At 45.4% G+C, this 15,926-nt stretch overlaps 1 non-coding gene across 1 annotated transcript; it reads left to right on the top strand.

Annotated features, from left to right (window-relative positions):
* Window positions 1-7,186: 7,186 nt before the first annotated feature.
* Trnac-gca lies at window positions 7,187-7,258 on the top strand. Its single transcript has one exon. It is a non-coding gene; the product is annotated as a tRNA-Cys (tRNA).
* Window positions 7,259-15,926: the final 8,668 nt, after the last annotated feature.

The raw sequence follows: 15,926 nt of genomic DNA, 5'->3' as shown, positions 1-15,926 counted from the left end.
ATATAGAAGACCCGGATCTTAAACCACAAACCTATGAACACCTGATTTTTGATAAAGGAGCCAAAAGTACACAATGGAAGAAAGAGGGCATCTTTAACAAATGGTGCTGGCATAACTGGATGTCAACCTGTAGAAGAATGAAAGTAGATCCATATCTATCACCATGCACAAAACTCAAGTCCAAATGGATTAAAGACCTCGATATTAAGCTGAACACATTGAGCTTGATAGAGGAGAAAGTGGGAAGTACTCTACAACAAATGGGCACAGGGAACCGTTTCCTACGCATAACCCCAGCTGCACAGACATTAAGGGCAACATTGAATAAATGGGACCTCCTGAAGCTGAGCAGCTTCTGTAAAGCAAAGGACATTGTCACTAAGACACAAAGGCAGCCTACTGACTGGGAAAAGATCTTCACCAATCCTGCAACTGACAAAGGTCTGATCTCTAAAATATATAAGGAACTCAAGAAACTAGACGGTAAAATGCCAATTAACCCAATTAAAAAATGGGGCGCTGAACTGAACAGAGAATTCTCAACAGAAGAAGTTCAAATGTCCAAAAGACACTTAAGGTCATGCTCAACCTCCCTAGCTATCAGGGAAATGCAAATCAAAACAACTTTGAGATATCATCTTACACCTGTCAGATTGGCTAAAATCCAAAACACCAATAATAACCTTTGCTGGAGAGGTTGTGGGGTAAGGGGTACACTCATCCATTGCTGGTGGGAATGCACACTTGTGCATCCACTTTGGAAAGCAGTGTGGCGGTTTCTCAGGAAATACGGGATCAACCTACCCCAGGACCCAGCAATTCCACTATTGGGAATCTACGCAAGAGATGCCCAATCATACTACAAAAGCATTTGCTCATCTATGTTTATAGCAGCATTATTTGTAATAGCCAGATCCTGGAAACAACCTAGATGCCCTTCAGTGGAAGAATGGATGAAGAAACTGTGGAATATATACATGCTAGAATACTACTCAGCGGTAAAAAACAATGACATCTTGAATTTTGCAGGCAAATGGATGGAAATAGAAAACACTATTCTGAGTGAGGTAACCCAGGCCCAAAAAGATGAACATGGGATGTACTCACTCATAATCGGTTTCTAGCCATAATTAAAGGAAATCGAGCCTATAATTTGGGATCCTTGAGAAGATAATAAGAAGGTGAACCCAAAGAAAAACATATAGTAATCCTCCTTGGATATTGGAAGTAGACACGATCGCCGGGCAAAAATTGGGAACTTGAGGGTGGGGCGAGATGCGGCCAAGGGAAGATGGGGAGAGAAAAGCGTGAAGGGGAGAATGGGGGGAGCTCGGAGGAATGGGATGCTTGGGATACAGGAAGGGTGGATATGGGAGCAGGGAAGCATATATCTTAATTTAGGGAGCCACCTGAGGGTTGTCAAGAGACTTGACCCTAGAGGGGTTTCCAGATTTCCAGGGAGACGCCCCCAGTTAGTTCCTTGGGCAGCTGAGGAGAGCGAGCCTGAAAAGGCCAATTCCTATAGCCATACTGATGAATTTCTTGCATATCACCATAGAACCTCCACCTGGCCATAGATGAAGAAAATGACAGAGCCCCACATTGGAGCACCGGACTGAGCTCCCAAGGTCCTGATGAGGAGCAGAAGGAGAGAGAACATGAGAAAGAAAGTCAGGACCATGAGGGAACCTCCACCTGGCGATAGATGAAGAAAATGACTGAGCCCCACATTGGAGCACTGGACTGAGCTCCCAAGGTCCTGATGAGGAGCAGAAGGAGAGAGAACATGAGAAAGAAAGTCAGGAACGTGAGGGGTGCGTTCACTCATGGAGACGGTGGGACAGAACTAATTTGAGATCACCAACTCCAGTTGGAATGGGACCGATGGATCATGCGACCAAACCCGTCTCTTGGAATGTGGCCAAAAGTGGGGGCTGACTGAGAAGCAAAGGACAATGGCGCTGGGCTCTGATTCTTCTGCATGGACGGGCTCTGTGGGAGCCTTCTCAGCTTGGTCGATCACCTTCCTGGACCTGGGGGGAGTTGGGAGGACCTTGGTCTTAGCATAGAGTAGGGAACCCTGATGTCTCCTTGGCCTTGAGAGGGAGGGAGGGGAGGTATGGGTGGAGGGGAGGGGAGGGAAGGGGAAGAAGGACGGGAGAGAAGGGGGAGGAGGAGGGGAGGGAAGGGGGAGGAGGAGGGGAGGAGATGGAAATTTTTAAGTATAAAAAAATAAACCATGAAAAAAAATAAAAAAAAAGAAAGAAAGAAGAGAATAAAGCAGGAAATAAACCAAAGATGGGTTCTGCGGGAAGCGGCCAACACGAGTTCAAATCTGGAAGGGACTACCCTCCAATGCAAAGGTTCTGCTCACATTAGAGAAAGGGTTTTTGTTTGCTTTTAATTATTATTATTTTTATGTTAGCATAAAAAGTATTGGGCTTCATTATGACATCTGTATTCATGGATAATTATACTTTGTTCTCATCCTCACACCCTACTGCCTTCCACTGTGTTCCCTCTCTTACCCCAACTTAGTTGTACTTCCTGGCTTCTTATCACATGTGTTCCATTGCCCTCTTCATTTCTCCCCGCCTTAAGATGACTTCCTCTCTCCTCACGATCCCTTTTCTAGAGCTCCCTCTCTTTGTCTCTGTCTATTTCTCTCTCTCACACACACGGCATTCCTGAAAATGCCATGATTTCACTTATTCTTCATGGCTGAATAAAATCTCAGTCTTCCTATCCATTCTCATCTAGGTGAGGAAGGGGCATTAGCAGATGAGCAGCCATTCTTGGTCACAGCTTCCAGGCAAGCAGGGACTAGTATATATTATGTGAAAGTCATGGAATTGAGATCAGGGACTGCAGTGTTCCCTATGAAGGCTCAGGAATCAAGTGCTTCAGGGGGAGCAGGATGAGTCTGGTATGCAGAGGGTGGTTACAAGGCTGGCTAGGGCTGTGAGGTCTCCAAGGGGCTTCCTTCTCTAGATAAAGCACCAGCAGAAGTGAGTGTACTGAACAACCATCCAGAACCAGGGAAGCAGGCACACTTGGGGAGGCTAGCAAGCTACTCTGTTCTGGGATCATACCTGTAGCAACCCCTGACAACTGTTCATGTCATGCTTTCTTTCTCTTTTTGTCTTTTTTGTTTTTTAAAAAGTTTGTTTATGATGTATACGATATTCTGCCTTCATGTATGTCTGCAAGTCAGGAGAGGGTGCCAGATCTTACTACAGATGGTTGTGAGACACCATGTGGTTGCTGCGAATTGAATCAGGTCCTCTGGAAGAGCAGTCAGTGCTCTTAACTGCTGAGCCATCTCTCCAGTCCACATCATGCTTTCTTGGACCAGGTTCATTATGGTAGAGTTCATATGGAAGGTGATTGACAGCTGAGACTCACAGACTGATAGTGGCTGAAGTATGACTTGTTTGCTTTGGTCAATGGGTGTTCAAAGATGTGATACAGGCAGGATATGAGGCCAGTTGGTCAGACTGTCATCTGGTCCTTCCATGTAGCATGACATGTGCTTGTCCTTTGAACTGGTGCCTTTTCAGCTGGACCTTAGAATGAGGACACACGGTTAATCAGAGTCTGGGTGGCACTGAGGAGCCAAGGCCAAGTGGACCAGCGGTTCTGAGCTAAGAAAATAGTTGGAACCAAAATGGAGTTTCCTATGCCAAATCCTATTGAAAAGGAGTGAGGAGGGCATGAGAGAAGGGTTGTCACAGCACCCATGCCTGTGAAGAAAAGTGTAGCAAGGACTTTGTGAATCCACAACCTTGTATAAGGCACACTGAAGCCTTATACAGGAAATACTTCTGGGCAGATGCCTGTCCAGTGTCTACCTGTTCAGCTGTGGGCAGGCACCACCTCATTACCAACCCTTGTCTCTGATAATTGAATAATTGTTTCAAATAGTGTATGCAACCTCATTTTCTCTTGCTCGCCTGAGTGTGCCTGCGGGTTGTCAGACCCTGTGTATCCTGGATTCTAATTTCTCTTCTGTTTCTGAACAAACTCATTTCTATGTCGAGCCTCTCTCAGTGTCACCCTTTTTAGTCAACAAAAAGCCCAGTCTAGATCGTTCTATTCACATCCCAATTGCAGACTCACAGGCGCCAAGACAGATGGGTGTATTTTGTGACACTAGATTTCCCCATGGCTTGTTGTGCAACATCACTGTGAATAAGACTGCCAAATGCTGAAATGGGTTGATGGAGGGGTTCTTTCTGGAACAAATCCCAAATTACACGACTTTCTGTGCAGCAGGGCATGGCAAGCAATCTGTTCCTTCAGCTGCAGGAATGGGGAGGAAACTATGTTGAGAGCAGGAAGGCAGCAGCCTGTGAAAGCCTGGGAAGCAGAGGCGCCCTTGGTGCTGCAGAGCAGTGGTGTGGGAGGTCCTTCTGTATATGTGTTGCTTTTATTGGTTAATGAATAAAGAAGCTGCTTTTGGTCAATGGGTTAACAGAATATAGCCAGGCTGGAAAAAAATATATAGAGAGAGAGTAGGCAGAGTCAGGGAGAAGCCATGAAGCCAGCCGCCAGAGACAAATGTGCCAGAAACTTAACAGTAAGCCACAGCCACGTGGTGATACACAGATGAATAGAAGCAGGTTAATTTAAGATATTAGAGATAGCCAATAAGAAACTAGAGCTAATAGGCCAAGCAGTGATTTAACTGATACAGTTTCTGTGTGGTCGTTTTACGTCTGGGCTGCCAGGACTCCAACAACAGAGCAGGTAGGGGATGTTGGGCAAAAGGCTTGATGCATGAGTTACTTGCTCTAGGCTGCATTTGACAAGGGGTTTCCAAAAAAAAAAATCTGAGTTCAGATGAGAACTGTCTTGTTTATAAGCAGAATTCAAGGATAGTATGGATTACTCAGAAATTGTGTAGCTGGGAAAATAAAATTGATCTGTCCACAATCACCATATTAGTTTAAGAGGAAGGAAACTTGACACCTTCCATAGACACAACTCAACTGGGTGACTTAAAAGCCTTTTATCAAGACTACTGACATCACCAAGGTGGCACGAGCTACATTTTCTCACTGGACAAGTATTCCTTGGAAAAGGGACCAGATGTGCCCAGATACTTACAACTGAGCCAGGGAAAACAGTATCAAAGAGGAGTGTGGTGATAGCTGTTGGGAGTGGAACCGAATTCATAAGCAGCCCACGAGTTTCCTGAGAGCCTGTATCAGCCAGGCTTCTGTGCTGCTGTGTCCAGATACCCTAGGACAGCATCTTAAAGGAGGAAGGTGGGTTCTGCTTATGATCACAGGGCTTCTGCTCTCACGACAGGGGTGGAAAGCATGTGTGGAGCAGAACAGCTGATATCATGGTGGCCGGAGAACAGGAATACAGGAAGGTGCTGCGACAAGATGTACTGCCCAGGACTTGCCATGGGACCTCTCGTACAAGAGTTGGAAGCCAGAGTAGAGGGCAGCCTCATCCCTTTGTCTCCACAGCAGTTCTGTCCACACAGATGCCCCGACTCCTGACACCTGCCAAGCGAGCGACACAGGTGCAGTCAGCTCGACATTTACACCCTGCGCTCTCAAGTCGCAACAGGGAAGCTCAGAGTTGACAGAGTTTATACCGGAATCATATTTCCCAGCTACTCAACATGATCAAGGTGGTTTTGGCGCAGGAAGAAAGTACTCATTCCCTCATCGTCTCTTGAAAGCCAGAGGTGGGTTTGGGTTCTAGCTACCCACATCCTCCCTAGCTCCCCACATCCTCCACAGGCCTTTGCCCACAGGTCAACAGTCCTTTCCTGAATCTTTGAGATCTGTGGTCTTCTGAGATGACAGTTTTCAGGGTAGGGGCCCAAAAGAGTTCCCAAAGGAAGGCCCCACTGTGGTACATTCTGAGGTCTGAGCTCTTGGTACACCGATAGCCAGCCAGTCTGCCCACCCTCGCTCTTCCAGCAATCTGAGTTGATATCTGGAGTCATAGTGGGGAGGAAACCTCTCTGGTAAGGTGCCTGACTTTCAAGCCCAGAACTAGAAAATAGGAGATTTTGAAGGAAAGCAGAGAGTGGCAAGCAGAAGACAAATTTCAAAGAATACTGAAGTACAGAGAGAACATTATAACCAGAGTGCTAGACAAGACTCCAGTTCTGAACACTGAGGCACCATAGCAGGGTGCCGGGCATGAAGACATCTAGAAGTCCTTTGCTAGGTTTATGGAAAGGGACAGGGTATGTTACAAGCCGGTTCTGAAGGAGGTCAGTCCCTTCCCACTAATACACTGTGAATGAGGAAGAATTGCAGGCACACATTGTCCTTAGGTAATTAAGCACACACCATCTAATTGCAGGTATTGTGGGCTAATTAGAAAAGTCTCCACAGGCACAAAGGCATAATTCAATTGCCTGCATATGAAGCCATTCCTGGTTCAAGTTCCTGTCACCTGTTGGCCCTGTCTTCCATACCTACCACATAATGTCAACTGCCCTCTGTGTCATGCTCCTGGGGCCACAAACTCTATGACTCTCACTTCATCACCTTCCTGAGGGTTGGACCGTTCCTTCAGGGAGTATTCTGCATGACACACTGAAGAATTCAAAATATGTGAAGTAAGAGGGGCAGAAGAGTGGGGGCGGAGTCATTTATCTTCTTGTCCTGAGTGATTGGTACAGAGGGCCTTGAAATGGACTCTGCTTACGATTTGGTCATGAGTCATATGTGCTTTGTTTGGATTAAGCACCCCCACCTTTCCTCCACATCTATACCAGGGAAAGAAGCAGATTAAATCAATGTCTTTAAACTGTCAAGAAGTCAGATTCATCTATTGAGCTTGCTTGGTCCACCCATAGGACCCTTTTCCACACTCCAGTCTAGGGTTCTCAGGTAGAAACCAAGACAGCTAGTTTTGCTCAGTTCTACCAACCTATGCCACATCCAAAGCAAACCCTTTGAGCCTGACCCCTGTTAAGTCCAAGGATTTTTTATATGCAGACCTCCAGGAGTTGATCCCCCTGCTTAGTTGGGAACTATGGGCAGGAGGGTCAAGAGGAGATATCAGTTAGGCATGCAGAGGTGGCTCAGGCATGCACCTCATCTAATGGAGCAATGATGGTAAAACCCTAGCAAGTGCACATGCCAGGATTGTGACATCCAAGTATTGTCCATAAAGGTTTAGATCGCTTAGTAGATGTGTACATAAAGGCGGGGGCATAGCTCAGGGGTAGAGCATTTGACTGCAGATCAAGAGATCCCTGGTTCAAATCCAGGTGCTCCCTTGCTCGAGTGTCTTTTAGATGCAAAAGTGAAGTAGCCATTAACATGGAGTCAAATAAAGGCCATTGTCACTCACTGGTCTTTACTCCACAATGGTACCCTAAGTATGCACTGTAGTGTGTTTCTCTCTTCCTCTGGGTTCTGCTCAGGCCAAGTCTATATCCTTTTCTCTGAAAGGGGACAACAAAGGGTTGGCTCTGAGGTACATGTAGGTCACTGTCACTCAAACAGTGGCAAAGACTGTGATCTTGAGACTCATTCACTGCAGGAAATCCATCCCATGGGAGGCTTGTGGGATGCAGGAAGAGGCTTTTCCCTCTTGCCAGTTTTCCATACCATTTCTTTGAAGCCTTGCCTGACTCCCAAGATGCTCTTCACACTCTTCACTACCAGTGGCCTCTGCATAGGTTCCTGCCATATCTGTGGATATACTTTGGTTCATGGACTTGTCTCTTATATGAATTCTGAATAATAAGAACAATTTCTTACTTGTCTTTATTTACTTGACATGGATGACAGAGACCAATACCTAATAAGTCCTATGAGTGTTTGCTCAATAAATGAACGATGGAATGAAATGAGCATCAAGGAGGCTCTTCACACTGCGTGTGTTGGGCTGCATTTGGGGTTCACAGAAGCCCCTAAACCAGCAGTTCCTGCTCTGACCACCACGTGTTGGGCACACCCTCCCTCACCACACCTCAGAACAGGGGGGCTTCAAGGTGGTAGTGAAGGTCAAGTAGAGAATGAAGGGAGGACAGGCTGCACAGAGAGCTTGCCAGTGCTGAGAACTTGCAGGAATCTTGGAGCAGAAGTACACGGCTAGTTTTGGTAAGGTGTCATGGATGGAAAGGTGTCCCCCTAAGTGGGGGGTAAAGCTAAAGAGTAGAATGCTTGACTATAGATCAAGAGGTCCCTTATTCAAATCCAAGGTCCCCCTCTTTTCCCACAATGTGCACAGTGCTGGTTTTCCTACACCGCCTTATCCTCTAAGAGAGAGGAGTGGAAGGAAGGCCGGTCATCATTCACTTATTCTAGTCTGATTCTGTCCATAAGGCTAGAGGCCAGTTCTTCTTTGGCTCAGCCCTGGGGGAACCAGGGTCCTGCATATGACTAAGGAGATGACAGTGGCAGATATGTGGATGGGGGTATGTTAGCCACAGCTGTCCACAAATAACAGGGCCAGCTATGCGTGTGAGTCTGCTTATGTGTCTATGGAGATAGAGATTTTAAGGAGTGGCCATTTTATTTTTTCTTTAAAGATTTATTTTTTATCTTACTTTTCCTATATGTATATCTGTGCATCACACACATGCAGAAAGCAGCGAAACTCACACAAAACTGAAATTCCAGACCACTGAGGCTGCTGTGTGGGTTCTGGGAACTGAACCTGGGTCCTCTGAAAGAGCAACCAGTGCTTTTAACCACTGAGCAATTTCTTCAGCCCTGATTCAAAGTTAATTCTGATGTCTGTAGGAAGGACACCAGGGAGAGGTGACACAGCAGATGGAGTTTCACATGACTGCTAGCCAAATTCCTTCTACCACAGAGACACTAGTCTTTCCTCCTGAGTTTAGAAATGGCGCAGAAGGCCCCCTCACATTATGGAGGGTTGGTGTGGGAGGTCCTTCTGTCTATGTGTTGCTTTTATTGTTTAATGAATAAAGAACTGGCTTGGCCTATAGCATGGGAGGAGGAAGATGGAGTCAGAGAGAAGCGATGGAGCTGCCAGAGACAGATGCTGGGAACTTTAGTCGGTAAGCCAGTAACATGGCGATACACAGATTAATAGAAATGTGTTAAATTAAGATGTAAGAGTCAGCCAACAAGAAGTTGGCTAATGGGGGCTGGAGAGATGGCTCAGTGGTTAAGAGCACTGACTGCACTTCCCGAGGTCCTGAGTTCAATTCCCAGCAAGCACATGGTGGCTCACAACCATCTATAATGAGATCTGGTGCCCTGTTCTGGCCTACAGGCAGGATACCGCATAGATAGATAGATAGATAGATAGATAGATAGATAGATAGATAGATAGATAGATAGATAGATAAGGAGTTGGCTAATGGACCAAGCAGTGATTTAATTCATACAGTTTCTGTTTGATTATTTCAGGTGTAAGCTAGCTGGGCAGCTGGGAACCAACAAGTGGCCCTCCCTCCAACAGAGGGTTATCAGTTTTACTGATTGAAACATTGCTCATAACCAAAATGTGCCTTCACAGCTAATGTGGATGTATTTGACTAAACACATGTGCACATGGCCCCAGCAAAGGGTCACATAAAATTAACCGGCATGAAAGGTATCATCTTAACCTTGGCCAGTGTCATGCTCTTGATAAGTTGATTAGTATATTCTGAGAAAATCACAAAGAAGAGAGAATAATCCTGGATGTGACAGAGGTCCAGCAATGCTGGGAGCCAGAAGCTGAGGCCAGTATTCCCTGTGAAGTTCCACTGGCTTCTTTTTGTTTTGTTTTGTTTTGAAACAGGGTTTTTCCTGTGTAGCCCTGGCTGTCCTACTCAATTTGTAGACCAGACTGTCCTGGAACTCAGAGCTCTGCCTGCCTCTGCCTTCCTAGTGCTGGGATTAAAGGTGTGCACCACCCCTGCCCACCACTACCACCAGTGGCCTTTTGATTTGGCTGATTAAAGTCCTGGACTATGGCTTCTCTCTGAGTCCAGTCACTTTGTTAACCTGGGTTCTCATGCTTCCCTGCAGAGCCACGAATGCCTCACATTCCTGCTAACAACTGCCCTGTATTTCCATTAGCCCAGGATGCCCAGGTCAGTGAAACATCTGAAAAGGAGAGGAAAGGCTGATACTAGAACCACCAGGCTCCATGCCAGGTGTGTCTTTGGCTTCCATCACTTCCTTGCCTAACATAGGTCAACAGCTAAGAAATAATACAAATCCAGGAGCGGCGGCACAGACTGATGAGAGCGCTGGGGGACTTAGGTATTAATCACACCAATAGCTCGGGTTAGTCTTCCTTGTTTACCAAGTGTATCTGTTATTTTTCTATTGCTATGAGAAAATACCATGACCAAAAAGAACTTATGGGAAAGGGCTTATTCTGACTTATGGGTTTAGAGAAAGAGTCCATCTTGGTGGGGAAACAGGACAGCAAATGGCAGGCATGGGTGCTGGAGCAGGAAACCGAGAGTCCTGTCATCAGTCACAAGCCCAAAGGTGTGGAAAGCACTGGGAGGGGCACAAGGCTTTTCCTCCAGTACTGCTGCGTTACCTAAACCTCCCCAACAGTGCCACCACATGGGGACCAAGTGTTCAAACACCCATGACTGTGGGGGGCTAATTCTCATCCAAACCACTACATCAAGTCAACACTTTTTGTCTGAGAGGACCCTACAATGAACATACAAGAAGCAGACCCAAGACCAGATCACAGAATGAAATCAAAGAGAAGAAGACTCAAGGCTTGAGGCAGAGATTTCTAATACCAGCTGGTTCCAGCTGATTAATTCTCACAGTGTTGAACTGTGAGCATGAGGATAAATGTGTGTGGCTGATGAAGTTGAATTTGGGGTGACTAATGTGGAGGGTTCTGGCTACTGTGATTCCCACACCTGGCACCAAACTGGGGGCATCAGGGACTGACTAGGTGGAGGAGGAGACTTTATTTGATCCAAGGAATTCAGAATATGCATACAGGGTATAAATGAGACCATCAGACACAGGAGGGGCCACTGAGAAATAGGGAAGCAAACTCATGGTTGCAAATGGCATGTCTTCTGTGTCACTGTCCTATTGCTGTGAAGAGACACCATGACCAAGACAATCCTTACAAAATCAGGAACTGAACTGGGGGCTCGCTTACAGCTTCACAGCTTGTTTCGTCCATTATCATGATGGCAGGGAGCATGGCAGTTCAGAGGCATGCACGATGCTGGAGAAGTAGCTGAGAGCTACATGCTGATCTGCAGGCAGAGAGAGGGAGGAGAGGTGGGGGGCTGGGCCTGGTGTGGGGTTTTGAAACTTCAAAGCCCACTCCAGTGACACACCTCCTCCAACAAGGTCACACCTCCTCATCTTTCCAAAGAATTCATCAGCTGTAGACTAAGCATGCAAAGATATGAGCCTATGGGGCCATCTCATCCAAAACACCACACATGTCTAATCAGCTGGAATTGGTTGATAATTTTTATAGTGTAAGAATGAAAAGAATTATAGTATGTTAGAAAGCGAGGAGAGAGATTCCTGCAAGGGAGTGCGGGATCCTTCAGACTGTACTGCCAGGTTCGCTGTGTGATATTCCATCCCGCCCTGCCCCCACCTTGGCCCTTTTGTCCTGGCAGCCTCACTGAGCTACCTGGAATCCCTGCTCCTGTGCAGTGGAGTTCCATCTGGACTGGTGAGTGAGTGCGACCCTGGGGCAACCTGCCCTGGAAGAGAGCACAGACCCCTCCCCCAGCTACTGCTGTAGGCTTGTCTTTGTTTCTCATGTCCCTGCCTCTCCCAAGCCTTCCCTAGTGTATTCAGGTGTCCTGCTCCTGTACTAAGACTATCCACCCAAAGGGGTCAGACTCTGGCCTCCAGGCAGGTCTGAAGATTCCTGCAAGGGAGTGCGGGCTTCTTTAGATTGTGCTGCAAGGAATAGCTCCTGCTCTGGCACTGAGGAGATCCAACCAGATTCAGTCACAGCAAAGATTGGTCTAAGACGCCAAGCACCTCCCGGCTCCATTTGAAGGAAGAGATGGGCAGGCTCCAATGCAAGAACTCCTCCAACAACATGAAAGGCAACATGACATCACCAGAATCCAGACATCCCGAAACAACAAGAATTGAACACCCTACCCCAGAAGATATAGAAGAAACCGACCTTAAACAGTACTATATGAAAATAATAGAGGACCTTAAACAGGAGGTAAAAAACTGCCATAAAGAAATGGAGATGACAAACAAAAAGTAGATGAAATAAATAAATCTCTCAAAGATACCCAAGATAAACAAGAAAAACCAAGAAAAAGCAATTAAACAGGTAAGGGAAACAGTACAAGACCTGAAAAATGAAATGGAGGTATTGAAGAAAACACAATCTGAGGGAAGACTGGAAATGGAAACTCTGAGTAAATGAACAGAAACTTCAGAGACAAGTATTTCCAACTGAATACAAGAGATGGAAGAAAGAATCTCAGACTCTGAAGATACTATAGAGGAAATAAATTCACAGATTAAAGAACTAAACAAATCTAACAAATTCTTAACACAAAACATCCAGGAAATCTGGGACACCATGTAAAGACCAAGCCTAAGAATAATTGGGGTAGAAGAAGGAGAAGAATTACAACTCAAAGGCCCAGAAAACATATTCAACAAAATTATAGAAGAAAACTTCCCCAACCTAAAGAAGGATGTTCCTATGAAGGTACAAGAAGCCTACAGAACACCAAATAGACTGGATCAAAAGAAAGCATCCTCACACCATATAATAATCAAAGCACAAAACATACAGAATAAAGAACAGATATTAAGAGCTGCAAAGGAAAAAGGTCAAGTAACATATAAAGGGAAACCTATCAGAATTACACCTGATTTCTCACTGGAAACCATGAAAGCCAGAAGAGCTTGGATAGATGTGCTACAGACACTAAGGGAACATGGATGCAAGCCTAGACTACTATACCCAGCAAAGCTTGTATTCACAATCGATGGAGAAAACAAGATATTCCAGGTCAGAAACAGATTTAAACAATACATAGCCACAAATCCAGCCTTGCAGAAAGTAATAGAAGGAAAATCACAAACCAAGGAGTCCAACAATGCCCACAATAACTCAGGCATCTAGCGACCCTTCACCAACACAACTAGAAGAAGGGAAACACACAAACTCTACTACCAGAAAAAAATGACCGGAGTTAACAACCACTGGTAATTAATATCACTGAATATCAATGGACTCAATTCACCTATAAAAAAGCACAGGCTAAGAGATTGGATACGAAAACAGGATCCAACATTCTGCTGTTTACAAGAAACACACCTCAACCACAAAGACAGACACCTACTCAGAGTAAAGGGTTGGGAAAAGGTTTATCAAGCAAATGGACCTAAGAAACAAGCCGGTGTGGCCATACTAATTTCTAACAAAGTTGACTTCAAACTAAAATCAATCAGAAGAGATGGAAAGGGACACTTTATACTCATAACAGGAAAAGTCCATCAGAATGAAGTCTCAATCCTGAATATCTATGCCCCTAATATAAAAGCTTCCACTTATGTAAAAGAAACACTTCTAGAACTCAAGGCAGCCATCAAACCACACACACTAATAGTAGGAGACTTCAACACTCCTCTCTCACCAATGGACAGGTCAACCAGACAGAAACCTAACAGAGAATTGAAAGACTTAATGGAGGTAATGAACCAAATGGACTTAACAGACATCTATAGAACATTCTACCCAAATAGGAAAGAATATACCTTCTTCTCTGCGGCTCATAGAACCTTTTCGAAAATTAACCATATACTTGGGAACAAAGCAAACTTCCACAGTTACAAAAAAATATTAGTAACCACCTGTGCCTTATCAGATCACCATGGATTAAAATTAGAAATCAATATCAATGTTACCCCCAGAAAGCCCACAAACTCATAGAAACTAAACAGTCAACTACTGAACCACACCTGGGTCAAGGAAGAAATAAAGAAAGAAATTAAAGTCTTTCTTGAATTTAATGAAAACAAAGACACAACATACTCAAACCTATGGGACACAATGAAAGCAGTGCTAAGAGGAAAGTTCATAGCACTAAGTGCCCACTTAAAGAAAACGGAGAAAGCACTCATTGGTGACTTAACAGCATACCTACAAGCTCTGGAAAAAAAAGAAGCAGACTCACCTAGGATGAGTAGAAGACTGGAAATAATCAAACTGAGGACAGAAATCAACAAAATAGAAACACAGAAAACAATCCAAAGAATCAATGAAACAAGAAGCTGGTTCTTGGAGAAAATCAACAAGATTGACAAACCCTTAGCCAAACTAATCAAACGGCAGAGGGAGAACACGCAAATTAATAAGATCAGAAATGAAAAGGGGGACATAACCACAGACACAGAGGAAATTCAGAGAATCATTAGATCTTACTACAAAAGCCTGAATGCCACAAAATTGGAAAATGTAAAAGAAATGGACAGTTTTTTAGATAAATACCATATACCAAAGTTAAACCAGGACCAGGTAAATGCTCTAAATAGTCCTGATAGTCACGAAGAATTAGAAACTGTTATTAGAAACCTCCCTACTAAAAAGAGTCAAGGACCAGATGGTTTCAATGCGGAATTCTACCAGAACTTCCAAGAAGACATAATACCTATACTCCTTAAGGTATTTCATAATATAGAAACACAAGAGTCACTGGCAAATTCCTTCTATGAAGCTACAATTACCCTGATACCTAAACCACACAAAGATTCAACCAAGAAAGAGAATTACAGGCCAATCTCACTCATAAACATCGATGCAAAAATTCTCAATAAAATACTGGCAAACCGAATCCAAGAACACATTAGAAAAAATTATCCACTACGATCAAGTAGGCTTCATCCCAGAGATGCAGGGCTGGTTCAACATACGAAAATCTATCAATGTAATCCATCATAAAAATAAACTGAAGGGAGCAGAAGGAGAGAGAACATGAGAAAGAAAGTCAGGACCGTGAGGGAACCTCCAGCTGGCGACAGATGGGGAAGGTGACTGAGCCCCACATTGGAGCACTGGACTGAGCTCCCAAGGTCCCGATGAGGAGCAGAAGGAGCGAGAACATGAGGGAGAAAGTCAGGAACGAGAGGGGTGCGTTCACTCATGGAGACGGTGGGACAGAACTAATGGGAGATCACCAACTCCAGTTGGAATGGGACTGATGGATCATGGCGACCAAACCTGTCTCTCTGAGTGTGGCCAACAGCGGGGGCTGATGAGAAGCAAAGGACAATGGCTCTGGGCTCTGATTGTTCTTCATGGACGGGCTCTGTGGGAGCCTTCTCAGCTTGGTCGAGTCACCGTTCCTTGGACCTGGGGGGAGTTGGGAGGAACCTTGGGCTTAGCATAGAGTGGGGAACCCTGATGCTTCCTGGGCCTTGAGAGGAGGGAGGCACATTGGAGCACTGGACTGAGCTCCCAAGGTCCCGATGAGGAGCAGAAGGAGCGAGAACATGAGGGAGAAAGTCAGGAACGAGAGGGGTGCGTTCACTCATGGAGACGGTGGGACAGAACTAATGGGAGATCACCAACTCCAGTTGGAATGGGACTGATGGATCATGCGACCAAACCTGTCTCTCTGAGTGTGGCCAACAGCGGGGGCTGACTGAGAAGCAAAGGACAATGGCTCTGGGCTCTGATTGTTCTTCATGGACGGGCTCTGTGGGAGCCTTCTCAGCTTGGTCGATCACCTTCCTGGACCTGGGGGGAGTTGGGAGGACCTTGGTCTTAGCATAGAGTGGGGAACCCTGATGGCTCCTTGGCCTTGAGAGGGAGGGAGGGGAGGTATGGATGGAGGGGAGAGGAGGGAAGGGGGAGAAGGAGGGGAGAGAAAGGGGAGAAGGAGGGGAGGGAGGGGGGAGGAGGAGGGAAGGAGATGGAAATTTTTAAATATAAAAAAAAATAAACCATGAGAAAAAAAAATAAAAAAAAAAATAAACTGAAGGAAAAAA

The sequence above is a fragment of the Arvicola amphibius genome, chromosome 2 (assembly GCF_903992535.2).
Source record: "Arvicola amphibius chromosome 2, mArvAmp1.2, whole genome shotgun sequence".
NCBI classification, from domain to species: Eukaryota; Metazoa; Chordata; class Mammalia; order Rodentia; family Cricetidae; genus Arvicola; species Arvicola amphibius.
This window is presented reverse-complemented; position numbering and strand designations above follow the sequence as displayed.